Here is a 16,816-nt window from a genome sequence, read left to right on the forward strand (position 1 = left end):
GGGTTTAGCATAAATAAGAAACTGCCATAGCCACCCCCATGAGGCGGCACATGCACGTCATGAGGTGGATGATGGTCTGGGCATGAGGTCCTGCACGTTCTTGTTGACAATGGCCACGTACGAGTCCACCAGGTTCTGAATGGTCTCCACTTGCTGCTCCAGCTGTGGTCCATGGAGTGCATGAAGCTGTCGGAGCCATTCCCCTCGGTCTTGCTGGCCTGTCATGAAGAACACAAGGGCATCACGGTAGGCAGGCCATGTAGCCAGGCTCCAGGCATCCCCTGCAAGGGTACCTGGAACACTGATGCAGAGAGAGAAGCAACTGGCCTAAACAGGCACCCAGATCCCCACATGCTCTAAAGGGTTTCAGGTCTCTGCCTATCCCTATATCTCTCAGGACCCCAGACTCCCCTGATTCAGCCTCATCTTGTTTCTGACTGTAGTACCCAGAGTTTGCCTCCATTTCCCAATCCAGAAATGAGAAAACAACATCTGCAGGTCCTTTGCTTAAAGACCTGGCCAGAGCTGGTGCCAGGCTGCAGACGCCTGGCAGGAAGCAAGAGAAGGTCATACTCCCTTTCTTCTCGTCCTGGGAGGCACACACACCAACATTGCCGCCACTGCTGGCACCAGGGAGCACAGCCAAAGTAGACACACACAGCGAGGAAAAGGGGAGAGGTTGAGTGAAGCTGGGACACTGCACCCCAACTCTAAGGCTCCGCTAGACAGTGCCACAGTGAAATAGGGGAGAAAAGAGGAGGCAGTCACAGGAAACCAGCATCATAGAAAGGGCATGCAGGAAATGCCATCTGTGGCAGAGATGGAGACACAAAACTGCCACTGGAGAAGGATGGGAGGACCAGAAAACTTAACTCTGATCTCACCCCCAGAGTAGATAGTGGGGAGGATTCCTGGTTATTTCTAAGCCAAATAAGGGCTCATAAACATGGCATGACTTGGCATCACTGTAGATGGTGCCCCAGGGCCCCCTAGTATCAGCAGCTTGCCCCTCCTCTCCTTGCCTTGCCGCTCACCCCAACACACTCAAGGTACATGCCAGCCCTCAGAAAGGAGTACTTCCAGCTGTTCACCTCCTCCTGTGTCTCACGGGCCAGCTCCAGCTGCTGATAATCCTTGTAGATATTCCAGCAAGACAGGGCAGGCAGTGAGGGCAGATGGGCAAAGCCCCACTCTCACTGGGGGTTAGGGGCATGCCTGGACTTTGGGGTCATCACACCTGAGGCAAGTCCTGGCTTGCTTATTTCCCAGCTGTGTGATTCTGGGCAAATCCCTTCCTTTCAGCCTCAGTTCCCTTATTGGGAAGATGGGTTAATAATAATTCCTGCCTTGTTACGGTTTGGCTGTGTCCCCATCCAAATCTCAACTTGAATTGTATCTCCCAGAATTCCCACGTGTTGTGGAAGGGACCCAGGGAGAAGTAATTGAATCAGGAGGGCTGGTCTTTCCTGTGCTAAATTCTCATGACAGTGAATAAGTCTCATGAGATACGATGGGTTTATCAGGGGTTTCTCCTTTTGCTTCTCTCATTTTCTTCTGCTGCTGCCAATGTAAGAAGTTCCTTTCGCCTCTCGCCATGATTCTGAGGCCTCCCCAGCAATGTGGAACTATAAGTCCAATTAAACCTCTTTTTCTTCCCAGTCTTGGGTATGTTTTTATCAGAAGTGTGAAAATGGACTAATACGGTAAATAGGTACCAGTAGAGTGGGGCACTGCTGAAAAGATACCTGAAAATGTGGATGTGGCTTTGGACCTAGGTAACAGGCAAAGGTTGGAACAATTTGGAGGGCTCGGAGGAAGACAGAAAAATGTGGGAAAGTTTGGAACTTCCTAGAGACTTGTTGAATGGCTTTGCCGCAAATGCTGACAGTGATACAGACAATAAAATCCAAGCTAAGGTGGTCTCAGATGGATACAGGGAACTTGTTCAGAAGTGGAGCAAAGGTGACTCTTGTTATGTTTTAGCAAAGAGACTGGTGGCATTTTGCCCCTGCCCTAGAGATTTATGGAACTTTGAACTTGAGAGAGAAGATATAGGGTATCTGGCCGAAGAAATTTCTAAGTAGCAAAGCATTCAGGAGGTGACTTGGGTATATTAAAGGCACTCAGTTTTATAAGGGAAGTGAGCATAAGTTTGGAAAACTTGCAGCCTGACTATGTGATAGAAAAGAAAAACCCATTTTCTGGGGAGAAATTCAAGCCAGCTGCAGAAATTTGCGTGAGTAGCAAGGAGCCTAATGCTAATCCCCAAGACCATGGGAAAAATGTCTCCAGGCCGTGTCAGAGACCTTCACAGCAGACCCTCCCATCACAGGCCTGGAGGCCCAGGAGGAAAAAGTGGTTTTGTGGGCCAGGGCCAGGGACCCTGTGCTGTGTGAAGCCTAAGGTCTCGGTGCCCTATGTCCCAGCCACTTAGCCGTGGCTGAAAGGGGCCAACATACAGCTCAGGCTGTGGCTTCAGAGGGTGGAAGCCCCAAGATTTGGCAGCTTCCATGTGGTGTTGACCCTGTGAGTGCATAGAAGTCTAGAATTGAGATTTGGGAACCTCCACCTAGATTTCAGAGGATGTATGGAAATGCCTGGATGCCCAGGCAGAAGTTTGCTGCCAGGGCCCTCATGGAGAACCTCTGCTAGGGCAGTGCAGAAGGGAAATGTGGGGTCAGAGCCCACCCCACAGAGTCCCTCCTGGGGCACTGCCTAGTGGAGCTGTGAGGAGGACAACTGTCCTCCAGACCCCAGAATGGTAGATCCACTGACAGCTTACACCATGTGCCCAGAAAAGCTGCAGACACTCAATGCCAGCTCATGAAAGCAGCCAGGAGGAAGGCTGTATCCTGCAAAGCCACAGGGGTGGAGCTGCCCAAGACCATGGGAACCCAACTCTTGCATCAGTGTGACCTGGATGTGAGACACAGAGTCAAAGGAAATCTTTTTGGAGCTCAAAATTTGACTGTCCCGGCCGGGTGCGGTGGCTCAAGCCTGTAATCCCAGCACTTTGGGAGGCTGAGACAGGTGGATCATGAGGTCAGGAGATCAAGACCATCCTGGCTAACACCGTGAAACCCCATCTCTACTAAAAAAAATACAAAAAAAAAATTAGCCGGGCATGGCACCTGTAGTCCCAGCTACTCAGGAGGCTGAGGCAGGAGAATGGCGTGAACCCGGGAGGCAGAGCTTGCAGTGGGTTGAGATCCGGCCACTACACTCCAGCCTGGGTGACAGAGCGAGACTCCATCTCAAAAAAAAAAAAAAATTGACTGTCCCACTGGATTTCGGACTTGCATGGGCCTTGTAACCTCTTTGTTTTGGTCAATTTCTCCCATTTGGAACAGCTGTATTTACCCAATACCTGTACCCTCATTGTATCTAGGAAGTACCTAGTTTGTTTTTTATTTTACTGGCTCGTAGGTGAAAGAGACTTCCTTTGTCTCAGATGAGGCTTTGGACTGTGGACTTTTTGGGTTAATGCTGAAATGAGTTAAGATTTTGGGAGACTGTTGGGAAGGCATGATTGGTTTTGAAATATGAGGAAATGAGATTTGGAGGGGCCAGGGTTGGAATGATATGGTTTGGCTGTGTCCCCACCCAAATCTCAACTTGAATTGTATCTCCCAGAATTCCATGTTATGGGAGGGACCCAGGAAGTGGTTACGAATCATGGAAGTTGGTCTTTCCCATGCTATTATCATGATAGTCAGTAAGTCTCACGAGATCTGATGAGTTTATTGGGGTTTCTGCTCTTGCTTCTCTCTCATTTTCTCCTGCCACCACCATGTAAGAAGCGCCTTTCACCTCCCGCCATGATTCTGAGGCCTCCCCAGCCATGTGGAGCTATAAGTCCAATTAAACCTCTTTTTCTTCCCAGTCTCAGGTATGTTTTTATCAGCAGTGTGAAAACGGACTAATACATGCCTCTTTGGATCACTGTGAGGATTCAGCAAAACATTATCCTAAAAAGAAAAAAAATAAGTTAAAAGTCTTGCTTAAATATGACAAGCTTATAAAAATTAACAGAAGCGTTATATTAGAATTTCTAAAGTCATTTCCATTGAAATCAAGAATAAGAAAAACATGCTGCTTTCCCCAGTGTTAATCAACGTTATTTAAAATGTTTAGCTAATTAAACTGAAAAAAACAATGAAAAAAAGTATGGTATGTGTATCATACAAAAAAGGTAAAATTGAATATTTTTGCATATAATAGAGAACAGAGAAAATTTGATTTTAATAAGATAAATACTATGCCATTAAAATAATTTAATAAAATACCATAATCAAGATATATACAGTACATAAAAAATATTAGCCTTTCTCAATATGAGGAATAACTAGTCATGGATATAAATTTATTTTTTAAATAACACAAAAAAGCATTATATATTACATAGGAATACATATAAATCCATTATCTATTATTTAGAAATGCAAAAATACATTTTAAAAATGTTTAAATGTCTGGGAATTATACACACTGGCTCCTAGACACTAGCCACATATCTAGAATGGGGGAAGATGAAAGAATGTCATCACATTCTATAAATATGTCAAAATGTTAAAATCTAGTGAGTATGAGAGGAGGGTACATGTTGACTGGAATATTTTGTATATTTCTCTGTATATTTGAAATATTTAATAATACAATTTTAAATTTGAAATATCTTCTTTAAAATCATGATAAGGCTGGGCCTGGTGGCTCATGCCTGCAAATCCAGCACTTTGAGAGGCCGAGATGGGTGGATCACTTCAGGTCAGAAGTTTGAGACCAGTTTGACCAATATGGTGAAACCCGTCTCTACTGAAACTACAAAAATTAGCCAGGCATGGTGGCATGCACCTATAGTCCCAGCTTCTTGGGAGGCTGAGGCAGGAGAATTGCTTGAACCCGGGAGGCGGAGGTTGCAGTGAGTCGAGACTGTACCACTGCACTGCAGGCTGGGTGACAGAGCAAGATTCCATCTCAAAGAAAAAAAAAAAAAATCGGCCGGGTGCGGTGGCTCATGCCTGTAATCTCAGCACTTTGGGAGGCCAAGGCGGGTGGATCACGAGGTCAGGAGATTGAGACCATCCTGGCTAACATGGTGAAACCCCGTCTCTACTAAAAATACAAAAAAATTAGCCAGGCATGGTGGCGGGTACCTGTAATCCCAGCTACTCAGGAGGCTGAGGCAGGAGAATGGCCGTGAATCTGGGAGGCGTAGCTTGCAGTGAGCCGAGATCCCACTACTGCACTCCAGCCTGGGTGACAGAGCGAGACTCTGTCTCAAGAAAAAAAAAAAAAATCATGATTAAAACCAACAATAGGCTGGGTGCGGTGGCTCACGCACGCCTGTAATCCTAGCACTTTGGGAGGTCGAGGTGGATGGATTGCCTGAGCTCAGGAGTTCGAAATCAGCCTGGGCAACATGGTGAAACCCCATCTTTACTAAAATACAGAAAAAAGAAAAAAGAAAAAGAAAACAAAAACAAAAACAACAACAATAATGGCTAAGAATGTTTGTATATGAAGTCATTTTTAAAGACAGAAAACAAGATCTAAGCAAGTGGAGTGACATGCTAGTACTCCAGAAAGGATAGTGTTAATATTAATTTTTAGAAAAATTAATGTATGTGATGCAATCCCCATTAGAATCACATCGAATTACGTCTTGGTCCATTTTGGTTACTGTAACAAAATACTATAGATTGGATAGCTACTAAACAACATAAATTGACTTTTCCTAGTTTTGAGGGCTGGGAAGTCCAAGATCAAGGCACAGGCAGGTCAGTGTCTGGTGAGAGCCCATTTCATTGTTTATTTATGGTGCCTTCTTGTTATGCCCTCAGTGGGGGAAGGTACAAGCAAGCTCCCTTGGGCCTCTTTTATAAGGGGACTAATCCTGTTTATGGGAGCTCTGCCCTCACGACCTAGCGACCTCCCAAAAGCTCTACCTTTTAATACTGTCACCTTGGGGGATAGGATTTCAACATAGGAATTTGGGGAGGGCACGAACATTCAAACCATAGCAAGCCATTTTACAAAAGTACATCAAATGAATGTAAAGTTCAAATAAAAAAATGAATAGGCAATAAAACTATGAAAATAAAAAATAGAAAAAGGGAGAATTGCCCTACTGAATTATTAACCTACATTATAAAGTCACTAAAATCAAAACAACATTAAAAGATGAATACAAATGTCTCTGTGGATCAGAAATTGATCCCAAAATCAATGTAAGTATATATATGAACATAAAATACAGGCAGGGTACTATTTCAATTCAGTGGGAAAAGGTTAATTTTTTAAATATAAACTGGCCATCAATCTAGAAGAAAACACAACTAAATCCACTATCTCATGCCATTCACAAAAACAAGGTTCTGATGGTTTAGACATTTAAATATAAGGAATAAAGAATATGAACAAACTGCGCAGCAGAGAAACATGTGTTTTATAATATTATGAAAATACACTCAATGTCATTAGAACTCAGGAATAAGCAAACTGAATAATCTGTGGTTTTATCAGTAACTTGGAATATTATGTAGTTCTTAAAAATATTGATCCAGAGTCTCACTTACTGGGACAGAGAGATGAAAAAATCACATTGCTTAAGTGTGATTTTTTTTTTTATCAATCATAAAACACTATACTTGGATATACCAATTTTTATAGGTCTGTACAAGTATAAGGGAAGATATGGACCAAGGGACATCGAGCTGTTACTATTGCTTGTTTATGGGGTGAGGATGGAAGGGACTGGAAGAAGGTTATTAATGTTATTCTTATATATATATGAATATATTTTACTTTTTAAAATAAGAAGACTTGATATAATTTTAAAATAATTTTAAATATTTAGGCATATTGAGAAAAGAAAACCAAGGAGGCTTTGCAGACGCCCCACCATCGGGAGCCCGGTACTATCAGCCATGGCTAACCCCACCGTGTTCTTTGACATCGCCCTTGACAGTGAGCCCTTGGGCCACGTCTCCTTCAAGCTGTTTGCAGACAAGTTTCCAAAGACAGCAGAAAACTTTCATGCTCTGAGCACTGGAAAGAAAGGATTTGGTTATAAGGGTTCCTGCTTTCACAGAATTATTCCAGGGTTTATGTGTCGGGTGGTGACTTCACATGCCATAATGGCACTGGTGGCAAGTCCATCTGTGGGGAGAAATTTGATGATGAGAACTTCATCCTAAAGCATACAGGTCCTGGCATCTTGTCCACGGCAAATGCTGGATCCAACACAAATGGTTCCCAGTTTTTCATCTGCACTGCCAAGACTGAGTGGTTGGTTGGCAAGCATGTGGTCTTTGGCAAGGTGAAAGAAGGTATGAATATTGTGGAGGCCATGGAGCGCTTTGGGTCCAGGAATGGCAAGACCAGGAAGAAGATTACCATTGCTGACTGTGGACAACTCTACTAAGTTTGACTTAGGTTTTATCTTAACCACTAGACCATTCCTTCTGTAGCTCAGAAGAGCACCCCCCACCCCATTTGCTCACAGTATCCTAGAATCTTTGTGCTCTCACTGCAGTTCCCTTTGGGTTCCATGTTTTCCTTGTTCCCTTCCATGCCTAGCTGGATTGCGGAGTTGAGTTTATGATTATGAAATAAAAACTAAATAATCAAAAAAAGAAAAAGAAAAAGAAAAAGAATGAATTGGCCTTAAGAGGTATAATGGCTATTATCCTAGTGTCGCGGTAGAAGAAAGGAGAGGATGGAGAGAGATTAAATAAATTAGTTGTTTATTGAACCTTTTTTTTTTTTTGAGACAGAGTCTCGCTCTGTCACCCAGATTGGAGTGCAGTGGTGTGATCTCGGCTCACAGTAAACTCCACCTCCCAGGTTCAAGCCTTCTCCTGCCTCAGCCTCCTGACTAGCTGGGACTACATGTGCCTGCCACCACAGCAAGCTCATTTTTTGTATTTTTAGTAGAGACAGAGTTTCACCATGTTGGTAAGGCTGGTCTTGAACTCCTGACCTCAGGTGGTCCACCCATCTCAGCTCCCGAAGTGCTAGGATTACAGGCATGAGCCACTGTGCCCAGCCTGAAACTTGTTAAGCCCAGGCAGAGTTCCTGGGGCCCAGAGGGATACACGAAATATAAGGCACAGACCTTACTCTCTATTGGCATAAAGTCTGATTGTGGATGAAATTAAAATACTTGAAACCATTTACATATAATGACACAAGCCCCTCCAAAACTGTCCGGTTATTCATGTTTTATATAACGGTAGTTTCCTTTTCAATAGGTGAAAACTTAAATTTTTTTAACATGTTATAGGGTTGAAAAATTGATATGTATGTTTTAGAATCAGGAGTTGTGGAAATAGGAAAACTTGATGAGACCTGAAGAAATAGATTAAAAGCTGTTTGTTTGGGGATCTTTTGGAACGTTCTTGAGCAGATGTGTTACATATGCACCCATTTTGTGGGACAGTGCTTTGCTAAAGTATAAATGATTATATTTCTGTAAATGGACTTTTTCCCCAAATTTTAATAATTTAAGTGTTCTTGGCATGAAAATGTGGAGGAATATTAAATTTTGCTTTTAATTTTAGTAGCATAATCAGAACCAACTCTGCAGTTCACCCCATGTGAACTACTTTTCCATGCATGATCAGGGAGCTGCTCCTTCACAGTTACTGTGAACTTTGCTTCCTGGGGAGAAGCTCAGAAGAGGGAGGTCAGATGAACCTCAACCCCCATCTCCTTGGTTAGTTTTGGAGTTGCAACTGGCACTCATTTCCTCTCTTCTCCACTATGCATTCTAACTGCCCTTTACCCTTGGCTATGACCTCTGCAAGTTTTGGATGCTTACTTGGTGATGGGTTCCAGACCACATTACTACAGAAGCTGAGTCTTGAGTAATCTCTGGCCGAAGTTGCTATACAAGGGGTCCCTTCACAGTACAGGTGGGCATGGGAATACTAAGAGGCACCCAAGTAGGTCACCTGAGTTCCATATGTACACCATGCCTCTGCCCATTGTATAAAAATGTTCTTACCTTTGCTTGCTGATCAAGATAAATTACTCCTGCCAGGATGGTGACTTCTTTTCTCACTTGCTGGTCTCAGGAGAGAAAGAGCCCAAGGTGCCCTGGAAGGCTGCCTTAACCGTGTGTTCAATGGAACTCTGGATTTGCTCCCTAGCTGGAGTGCACCCACTTTGAGGACCAGGAGCTCTAACCCTACAGAGACCACAGTTGTACAGCCAGGAAGTGAAATGTCCCCTTTGAGTCATTAGAAGGGATAAGAAGAGGGTAGAAAGGAAGGCACTCCTGCTCCTGCCCCTTGGTTCCTGGGTCCATGCATTCTTCTCACTGGAGATACAGCTGCATGCGTGAGGACAGGCCTCCACAGGTCTTTGATTCAGTGCATATGCTGCATCCTGGAGGATGACACCTGCTCTTACAGAATGTTGTGTCTGGGCTAGCACTGAAGTTGGGCAGTAAGAAGGTTATTGCAGTGCTCTTTCAGGCTGGCTGCTTCTGGATGGTTGTGGTACAACAAGTTGGCCCTGTGGACATGGGCTTCCTTTAGTCTGAAGTGGGTCTCCTGTTGGATGTTATGTTGTGTGGGATTCCATGCCTGTGGATCAGACATTCCATAAGCTCCCAAATAGGGAGCTTAGCAGGCTGAGGCTCCATGGGCAACAAATGCAGACTTTTACCAGTATAGCTATCTATTCCAATAAGAATTAATCACTGGCCCTCCAATGAGGAAAAGGAACCAATGTAGTCAACTTGTCACCAAGTGGCAATTTGGTCTCCTCAAGAGATAGCGCCATATTGGAGGGTCAGCGTTGGGATCTATTGCTGGAAGATTGGACATTCAGAGGCAGCCATAGCTAGATCATGGGAGTTCATGCCGTTGGGCCCAGCTCTGCTTCTGTGGCAGCTTCATTCATGGGCAGGTTGTGCTAATTCTGGGGCAACTAATGACAAAGGCTGGATAACACTGGCTGCCCAGGTCATTTTTGCCTACTTGCTTATTCAGTGCCTCTTCCTTGGAGAATGCTTTCTGGTAGGGTCATCACTTTCTTCATGCTTCCAAGAACCACACAGACATGAATCTGCCTATCTCCTAAGAGACATGGTGTTAAATCCAATGTCCTAAGACAGTGTCCCAAGACTATGAAGTCTTGCTCATCCAGTCTTATATTCTGGCCTCTTTGATATAACACCCTCAACATGAAATCCGAGGAGTTCTTCCCTTGGCTTCTGCCAGTCCACGGTGGCTAATTCTTCTAGCTGTTTTGGGATGTGATCTTTTTCTTCCATCATCAGGCACAGCATGTCCTTGGAAGTGGTATGCTGGGGTTTAGCCCTGTTTATCCATCTGGCACCAGGAGAAGAGGTAGTATTCTGAGGGGACACTTGTTCTATTGAAGAAAAGAGGCCTCTTCAGTGTCCTCCTTCCTGGGCAAAGATCTCAACTTGTGGGGGGTGGGGCACTTCTGCAGCCTCTAAGGGCTTGGGAGTTTGCAGAGCCACAGTCTTCAGGGGTCCTTCACCCAGATGTCCTTATCCCATGTTTCAGGGTCCCAGCTTTTCTCAACTAGGGCCCTGACCTTAGTGTAGCAGACCTGCCTTGCCTGACCACTCATTGACTTTGTAGTTCTGCAACTCTATGAAATGTTGACTTTATGCTACAGTTATGCCCATTTTGCACTGCTGAACACAAGAATGCTTTGTAAGCTACCAAAAAGGACCTTTGTCTATCATACTTATTTTTAAAATTCAGGTTAAGGTAAAATCTACATATAGTAAAATTTAGATGTATACTTTGATCAGTTTTTGACAAATGTATATATTTGTGTAAGAACCACCACAACTGAGATAGAGAACATAAGCATCAGCCCCCAATATTCCTTCAGGACGCCTCTTTGTAATTAATCTTCTTCCCAACCCTGGCGCCTGGCAACCACTGATCTGATTTCTGTAGCTGTGACTTTTTAGAAGTATCATATAAATGGAATCACTCCTGAGGTCTTTTGCACCTTGCTTTCTTCATTTTAACACATTTGAGATTCATTCACGTTGTTGCACGTATCAGTACTTCATTCCCTTTTGTTGTGAAGAGTATTCCATTGTATAGATGCATCACAATTTGTTTACCCATTTCCTATTAGATGGGCATTTGGGTTGTTCCAGTTTTGGGTAATTATGAATAAAACTTCTAAAAACTTTCACATTCAGGTCTTAGTGTGAAGCTATGCTTTCATTTATCCTGGGTAAATGGCCAGGAGTGAGACTGTTGGGTTATATGATAAAGTGTGTGTTTCAGTTAATTTAAAAATACTCCCAGGCTGGGGGCAGTGGCTCAGGCCTGTAATCCCAGCACTTTGGGAGGCCAATGTGGGAGGATCACTTCATCCCTGGAGTTTGAGACCAACCTGGGCAACATAATGAGACCCCCATCTCTACCAAAAATTGAAAAAGTAGCCAGATGCGGTGGCACATGTCTGTAGTCCCAGCTGCTTCAGAGGCTAAGGTGGGAGGATTGCTTGAGTTCAGAGGGTTGAGGCTGCAGTGAGCCCTAATCATGCTACTGCATTCCAACCTGGGCAACAGAGTGAGACTTTGTCATTTGTCTGTTTGTTTGTTTGTTGACAGGGTCTCACTCTATCACCCAGGCTGGAGTGCAGTGGCTCAATCTTGGCTCCCGGGGCAATCAGGGCAATCTCCACCTCCCAGGCTCAAGCAATTCTCCTGTTTTGGCCTCCCGCTGAGCCTTACTGCCTGGCTAATTTTTGTATTTTTAGTAGAGACAGTTTCACTATGTTGGCCAGGCTGGTCTTGAACTCCTGACCTCAAACAATCCATCCGCCTCCACTTCCCAAAGTGCCAGGATTACAGGTGTGAGCCCCCGTGCCTAGCCAGACCCTTGTCTTTATAAAAAAACAAAACAAAACCAAAAGAAAGAATGAAAGAACGAAAGAACGAAAGAAAGAAAGAAAGAAAAATGTCAGGTTAAAAAAAGTTAAAGACAAAGAGGGAAGAGATGCGGCTATAAAAGAATGGCAAGAGGGAGACCCATGATGATGGTCCAGTTTGAGTATCTTGATTAAGGGGGTAGTTTCACAAGGCTACACATGTAATAAAATTGCATAGAACTACACACACACACACACACACACATCACACAAATGAGTCTACACTGGTAAAATATGAATGACATTGTACCAGTGTCAATTTGTTTTGTTTTGTTTTTGAGACGGAGTCTTGCTCTGTCACCCAGGCAGAGTACAGTGGTGCGATTTTAGTTCACTGAAACCTCTGCCTCCCGGGTTCAAGCAATTCTCCTGCCTCAGCCTCTTGAGTAGCTGGGATTACAGGTGTGCACCACCAGGTCCCGCTAATTTTTCTTTTCCTTTTTTTTTTTTTTTTGGAGACGGAGTCTTGCTCTGTCGCCCAGGCTGGAGTGCAGTGGTGCAATCTTGGCTCATTACAACCTCCGCCTCCCAGGTTCAAGCAATTCTCCTTCCTCAGCCTCCCGAGTAGCTGAGACTACAGGTGCATGCCGCCACGTCCAGCTAATTTTTGTATTTTAGTAGAGACGAGGTTTCACTGTGTTGCCCAGGCTGGTCTTGAACTACTGAGCTCAGGCGATCCACCCACATTAGCCTCCCAAAGTGCTAGGATTACAGGCTTGAGCCACCGTGCCCAGCCTTTTTTTGTTTTCTTGAGGTAGAGTTTTGCTCTTGTTGCCCAGGCTGGAGTGCAATGGTGCCAACTCGGCTCACTGCAACCTCTGCTTCCTGGTTCAAGCAATTCTCCTGTCTCTGCCTCCCGAGTAGCTGGGATTACAGGCGCCCGCCACCATGGCGGCTAATTTTTGTATTTTTAGTAGAGACAGGGTTTCACTATGTTGGCCAGGCTGGTCTTGAACTCCTAACCTCAGGTGATCCACCTGCCTCAGCCTCCCAAAGTGCTGGGATTACAGGTGTGAGCCACCATGCCCGGCCAATTGTCACTATTTTTCTAATTAAAAGTGGCACATCATTGTTGAACATATGATTAGCAACCACAAAAACCCACTGAATGAATATCAAAGTGAATGTCCTGCCTGTAGGGATTCAAACAACATAATTTTTTCTTTTAATCAGTCTTGGAAGGATAAAGGGAATTTAAAATAATAGTACTTACACTTAAAACATGGAAAAATCACACATTATTTGCTAAGAGGTTTGGCAATAACTTGACTGTCGTTTGCCTTAAAGGTGTTTGCCAGCCTGCTCTCAGCGGGAAGACCAGGTTAGACCCTTGTGTAGGAAAATCAGATTATTTCCTGGGTCTCTCTCCTGATCATTAACAATGATTGTTGAATAAGGACTGCTCCTTTCCCTCATGATCAGGAAACCCTGAAGATAAATCTGTTCTGCTCTGTTTTCAAGGCTTTGTGACCACCCAACAGCCTTCAAAGAGACTGTGGCAGCCTCTGCTGATGGCTCTTTGCTTTGTATCGTAAAATCCCAAGAGAAAAGTGGTGTATAAGCTTAACATTTGCTCATTTCCCTTAAGCAGGCATAATACTAATATTCATGAAGGCCTGCGAAGAGCCACTTGATGCAGAAGCCAGGTGACTATAAGTGATAGAGGAAATTTGCCTGAATTGGTTCAAGATGTGTGTTGCTAGGAAACTATGTCCACAGGCGAATAATCACATTGATTCTAGGAAAATGGTGACACGAAGTAAGCGAACAGACAGGTGCAGCCACACAAACTCCATTCAGCCTTTTTATGCTCCTTAGATGAAAGGCTTGCTCTTGTTTTGTATTAAAGTCGATCTTGAGGAAAGAGAAGAACAAGGAATGATTATTTGCTATGATCATCATAATATTATTACTTAGATATATTTACCAAGGCCTTTTGCCTTGGGGTAATTAGATTGGCACCACACCTCCCACGTTTCACTGACACGAAGTAAGTGAACAGACAGATGTGGAGGGCAGGGCCATATCTCTGTTGTGTCCATGGTGCCCTATTGTAAAATGGGTATAACAAGGCTTCCAGGTTTGGAGCCAGCAGGCTGTCACTTGTTAACTATAATGACATTGGGGAAGTCACTTAGGCCATCTGAGCTTCATTGATATATATATGGGGATCATGGCACCCATGTTGCAGACATGTTTAAGGAGTCTGAATTTTATTGCACAATCCTGGGGGTAAGACTCACATTATTTTTCTAAATCAAATTTAACCTGACTTCAAACCCTATATGCCAGGGTGGGGCAATCTTTCCTTTGGAGAGTTAGGGGGCTGCTTTTGGGATGTATGGAAAACAGAGAAAGATCTTTATTACTCAGTCCATCTGATTGCCACTGAGATGCTTGTTGTCTACGCCAATGTTTCTTAGAGTTGTCTTAGAGTCTCCCTAAGGCAGGCAATTTCATCCGTCCTCTGAAGTTCAGATTCTGCTGTCTCACAGCTGCTCCCAAGGCCATGGCTCTTGGTGGCCAGTCCTCTGGTGGCCAGGAATACCACTGCTCAGAAGTGGACCAAGAGCTTCCACCACCCAAGGAAATTCCCTTTAAATCCCTTTTCCTCAGTCCAGGGCAACGCTTCCCAGTGTATAGTTGCCCTGTTATTACTGCAACATAACATGGTTTCAGAGGTATGCTGAGGGAGAGGCTTTTTTAAATTTCAAGAGTTATATATTTAATGTGTATTAACAATTTGAGCTAATATATTAAACCCATGATCTATACCTTCCTTTTAAAATAACTTTAAAATGTCAGTCAATATAAAGTGAAAAATAATAATTTCAAAATATTACCATCAGTAATAGCAGATATTGCAAAAATCTTGAAGAGCTACAGGGATTTCTGAGGTCTGGGAAACATTTGTCTAGACACAGTGCTATTCAATAGAAATACCACATGAAATCAAAAATGCAACCACCTATGTATATGTACTTAAAAATTTTCTAGGAGCCACATACAAAAGAAACAGGTGACATTAATTTTGATAATGTGTTTTATTTAACTCCATATACCCAAAATATTATAATTTAATATATAACCAATATAAAAATTATTTGAGATATTTTACATTCTTTTTCCTTTAATGCAAAGTTTTTGTTTTTTGAGACAGATTTTTGCTCTTGTCACCCAGGCTGGAGTACAGTGGTGTGATCTCGGCTCACTGCAACCTCCGCCTCCCAGGTTCAAGCGATTCTCCTGCCTCACCCTCCCAAGCAGCTGGGGTTACAGGCGCCTGCCACCACGCCCAGCTAATTTTTGTATTTTTAGTAGAGATGGTGTTTTGCCATGTTGGCCAGGCTGGTCTTGAACTCCTGGCCTCATGATCCGCCCTCCTTGGCCTCCCAAAGTGCTGGGATTACAGGCATGAACCACCACACCCGGCCGATGCAAAGTTTTTGAAACCTGGTATACATTTTATACTTATTGCACATCTCCTTTAGACTAACCATGTCCCAGGCACCCAACCGCCACACATGGCTGGTGGCTACTGTACTGCAGCATGCAGGTTTAGGGAAGTGAGGACAGATTCTGCCATTTAAGCCTCCAAATCCCACAATGGCTGTTGCCAAACATTTTTTGGCTCAGGTACCTCCAAAAGAGTTTTAGAAACCTATGTGTCCCCTCCCCACCCTCCTCTGTCTCACAGACACACATTGCTAGATTGATAATGACAAGTTCTTAAGATTAAATAGTTGTTAAGTGTATAATTTGCAGTATCTTCTAAATATTGACTTTAGGCCCGGCATAGTGGCTCATGCCTATAATCCTAGCACCACTCCAGCCTAGATGACAGAGCGAGACTCTGACTCAAAAAAATGAAATAAATAAAAAATAAATATTGACTTTAAAACAAAACTCTAACAGCATTTTTAGAATAGTCAATGGAATGTAAATATCATAGCACTCTGTTCCCTACCATCGTCCAGTTATACAAATCATTAAGGTCTTGCTTTTCTTCATTTTTCTTCTTACACTTGTATTTCTATTTCTCTTTCCTCTACCTAACTTTATCTAAAGTTCTCTTATTGTCTCAAATGAGCCTCTCTGCAAAAGGAATTTATATATAAATTTAAATTTAAGAACGAGTTCCTGTGACCATAAAGTTGTGTTATTTAAACAGTACAATTATTTTGGAAATTCTTATCTAAACAACAGAACTGGTCTTGCCTCCTGCTTTGTTCATGTAGCCGTGGATGAATATTTCAGGTGGGAACAAAGATCAGATCCTACTTTTACCCTGGGGTGTAAACTAAGCCCAGTGAAGGTAATCTTCAGAACTTGTTTAAAGATATGCTTCTGCTCCTTGATAGCTGTCTATTTTTGTTCTCAATAGGTAAGGTTTTGGTTTAATCTTGACACATTAGAAGGAGTCAATCTGAGAAGCTTGGATGGGAGGGTAAGGACAGTTAAGAGTCTAGGATGAGTATGTTTCTGGGTATTCTCTATCCCATTTTGTGGAATCATCTAATTACTAACATCCAAATAAATGCACACTGAAATCAATAAAATCCTATACCCAAACTGATTGGAAAGCTGAAAGCCGGAACAATGAAGGAAAAAAAAATATATATATATGTATGTATAAATGAGGACTTCATTTTAAATGTCTTCTTCCATGAGTTGCAAGAAGCAGGGCCACTAATCAGGATTTGATGAGATCAATAGGGCTTTGTGTGCCCCAACTTTTCAATGAGGAAATTACATAGTGGGAATGCAATTTTATTTAAAATGGACACATACAGACCTAAATGGTGGGTGGATCACAGACTACAGAAAAAAAAGATTTCAGGGCACCTCCAGTGGGACACAGGAACTAGGAGGAGGGCTA

The 16,816-nt window shown here is 43.3% G+C and overlaps 1 pseudogene; it reads left to right on the forward strand.

The window, feature by feature from the left end:
• Positions 1-6,893: 6,893 nt before the first annotated feature.
• Positions 6,894-7,428, forward strand: LOC117071238 (annotated as a pseudogene).
• The last annotated feature ends 9,388 nt before the right edge of the window (positions 7,429-16,816 follow it).

The sequence above is a fragment of the Trachypithecus francoisi genome, unplaced genomic scaffold, assembly GCF_009764315.1.
Source record: "Trachypithecus francoisi isolate TF-2019V2 unplaced genomic scaffold, Tfra_2.0 Lachesis_group3, whole genome shotgun sequence".
NCBI classification, from domain to species: domain Eukaryota; kingdom Metazoa; phylum Chordata; class Mammalia; order Primates; family Cercopithecidae; genus Trachypithecus; species Trachypithecus francoisi.